This window comes from Brassica rapa, chromosome A09, assembly GCF_000309985.2.
Source record: "Brassica rapa cultivar Chiifu-401-42 chromosome A09, CAAS_Brap_v3.01, whole genome shotgun sequence".
Classification (NCBI taxonomy): Eukaryota; Viridiplantae; Streptophyta; class Magnoliopsida; order Brassicales; family Brassicaceae; genus Brassica; species Brassica rapa.
In genome coordinates this window covers 17,816,900-17,820,023 of record NC_024803.2, presented here as the reverse complement: position 1 = coordinate 17,820,023, position 3,124 = coordinate 17,816,900, and the positions used below count along the sequence as shown (strand labels likewise).

Here is a 3,124-nt window from a genome sequence, read left to right as displayed (position 1 = left end):
TTTTCAATTTTTCTTAAAGCATACAATTTATAAACATTAACTACTAAAAGTACCTTAAAATTCTAGAAAATCTATTATTTAGAACAAACAATAACTCTAGAAAATCCTACTTTTAAGAACAGAGGGAGTATTATTCAACCTTCTCGAATTTTCGTTATACTCAGCATCAGAATTATTTTAAAAGTTGCAGTTCATATTCCAGTATCGAAAATCGTGAACATTATTATGCGTGTGGGATTTTTTGGCTGCCATGATAATATCGAGATTCATTATTAGTATGTCTTTACATATAGGGATACTTATATATTGTGTGATTATCCGAACTAATAAATCAAAATTAATATTAGTCGCTTCAATCAATTATGCCGCCCTTTATTAGGCGTGTGAAAATAACTCAAGGTTCAAATCGAGACCTTTATACTATCGAGACAATAAATTTTCGTTAATGGAGTTTCTGTTAGGTTGGTTTAATTCAGTCCTATGTAAACGATAACCTGACCGAAACCGTAAATCAGTCTTTTGATAAATCAGTATGTTTTAATAAAATCATTTAATAACCGAAAAATTAAGTTAACTCAGCCGTGAAAACAAATAATTCAGTATTCAAATAGCATTTACCTAGCCTAAGAAACAATTAACTCAGCCTGAGAAACAATTAACTCAGCCTCTAAATAGATTTTACGTTGCCTTAGGAACCATTAACTCAGTCTTCAAATATATTTAACTTAGCCAACGAAACAATTAACTCAGCCCTTGGAAACAATTAACTCGTAGTCGAAGAGATGCTTTCCAAAGGACATGAATTATCTCGTAGTCGAAGAGATGCTTTCCAAACAACTCCAACAGATCATTTTTTATCTATAAATACAAAGCGCACAATGCCACAAATACAAACCCTCATTAAGTGATCAAGTGGCAATGGAAGGATCGAAAAGATCGATGAAACGTCCTATGGAGGATGTCTATGGCGCGGATGTTGTCGAAGGTTATAACAAAGGGAAAATGGAAACGACGGAGCATTACAGGGCGCTTCTCCGCTTGGCCAAGGAACAAAGGCAATCTGAATCTGAATGGAACGACGCCTCCAGCAAAGTAAATTCTATTGCTGCGCGCATGGAATTGCTTGATGCCGTTATCAAGGCCGACGGCAAATTTGACCTCGTGGCTGAGTTGGAGACACTTACCGCTCAGCATTGTGAAGCCGAAGCAGAGTTGAGAGATGTGAAGGTCATCGACCCTGACTGGTGTAAGCTTCATGAAAAATGGATGCTGGATGATTAATCTCATGTCATCAACTTCTCTTTTATTTTTATGTTTTTAAGACCGGATTTTATGTACTATGTAACACACATCATGTTTTATTTTCTACCTATTCATATAACTCAGTCGTGACATAAATTAACACAAATCAGTTTTTATGCATCAATAACTCAGCAAGACGGTTCATTTATCCAGACCAGTGTAAATCGAGACCATTATTATGCGCGTGATCAAATTCAGTTGCCATGAGTTTTTCGATGTTTTCCTCGACTCTAATTGGCCAGTAAGATATAATTCAGCCAACTCAGTCGAAACATGATTCGCGACGGTTGGGATTTCACGTGAATTTTAATAAATCAAATTTAATATTAGGCGTGAAATAACATTAACTCAGCTGTAAAAAGAATTAATTCAGCCTTCAAATAGCATGTACCTAGCCTAAGAAACAATTAACTCAGCCTTGGAAACAATTAACTCAGCCTTTAAATAGCATTTAATCAAATATCAGAAAATAACATTATTATGCGTGTGAGAATTTTTGGCTGCCATGATAATATCGAGACTCATTATTAGTATGTCTTTACATATAGGGATACGGCAAGCATTCATGTATTATAACTAACAATAACTCAGCAAGACGGTTCATTTATCCAGACCAGTGTAAATCGAGACCATTATTATGCGCGTGATCAAATTCAGTTGCCATGAGTTTTTCGATGTTTTCCCCGACTCTAATTGGCCAGTAAGATATAATTCAGCCAACTCAGTCGAAACATGATTCGCGACGGTTGAGATTTCACGTGAATTTTAATAAATCAAAATTAATTTTAGGCGTGTGAAAATAAGTCAAGGTTCTAACAAATATCGAGACCTTTATACTATCGAGACAATAAAATTTTCTTTAATGGAGTTTCTTGTTAGGTTGGTTTAATTCAGTCCTATGTTTTAATCAAATCATTTAATAACCGTGAAATTAAATTAACTAAGCTGTAAAAACAAATAATTCAGTCTTCAAATAGCATTTACCTAGCCTAAGAAACAATTAACTCAGCCTTGGAAACAATTAACTCAGCCCTTAAATAGATTTTACTTAGCCTTACAAAAATTAACTCAGCCTCCAAATAGATTTTACGTTGCCTTAGGAACCATTAACTCAGTCTTCAAATATATTTAACTTAGCCAACGAAACAATTAACTCAGCCTATAAATAGCATTTAATCAAATATTAGAAAACAACAACTTAGCCATAGAATATTAGTTTCGACATACAACATACTGGAATAGCAAATAACATAAAAAGATAAGTTTCGATACATTACATCTTCACCACTTCCTTGTGTCCCTTAACAGGCTTATCGGTTCAAAATCACGTAAGAACAAGCCGAGCTCTTTGATCCAGAAACAGCGGTTACACATGTTATCATCCTTAGTGACATCAATGTGCTACAAGCAGTGACATTGTCGCTGCACAAGATTTGCACATTGGCATCTGTAGAACGATGACATAAAAAAGCTAATGAACAGGACCTTATGGTCGCGAAAATAGTCACCATGCCACAAACCCCAACCCCATTTAACAAGCGCACTAGTTTACCGATCCTGTCAACAGATTCTAATGGAATACCATGAAAATACTTCCCTTCATCCTCAAAGATTGCTCGAGTCATTGCGTGTGTATACACAGCACGCTCATATCGAGCATCTGCTGCACGCTCATATCGAGCATCTGCTGCACGCTTCATGAGAGAAAGCCCTTCTTCATGAAGGTCCAAGGAGTAGAAAAACTGTACACCTTTAATATAAAGCGTGCTTGGATTTCCCACATCGTAGCAAGCTTTCAACAACTCAGAAGGCATATTGAGTC

General features: G+C 35.8%; 1 long non-coding RNA gene across 1 annotated transcript in view; it reads left to right on the top strand.

Moving 5' to 3' along the window:
* LOC117127932 overlaps positions 1-2,537 on the top strand; it is a 6,385-nt gene extending 3,848 nt beyond the window's left edge. The window contains exon 2 of the long non-coding RNA XR_004450922.1: positions 462-2,537. This is a non-coding gene — a long non-coding RNA (uncharacterized LOC117127932). The remainder of the gene's footprint in view (positions 1-461) is intronic.
* The last annotated feature ends 587 nt before the right edge of the window (positions 2,538-3,124 follow it).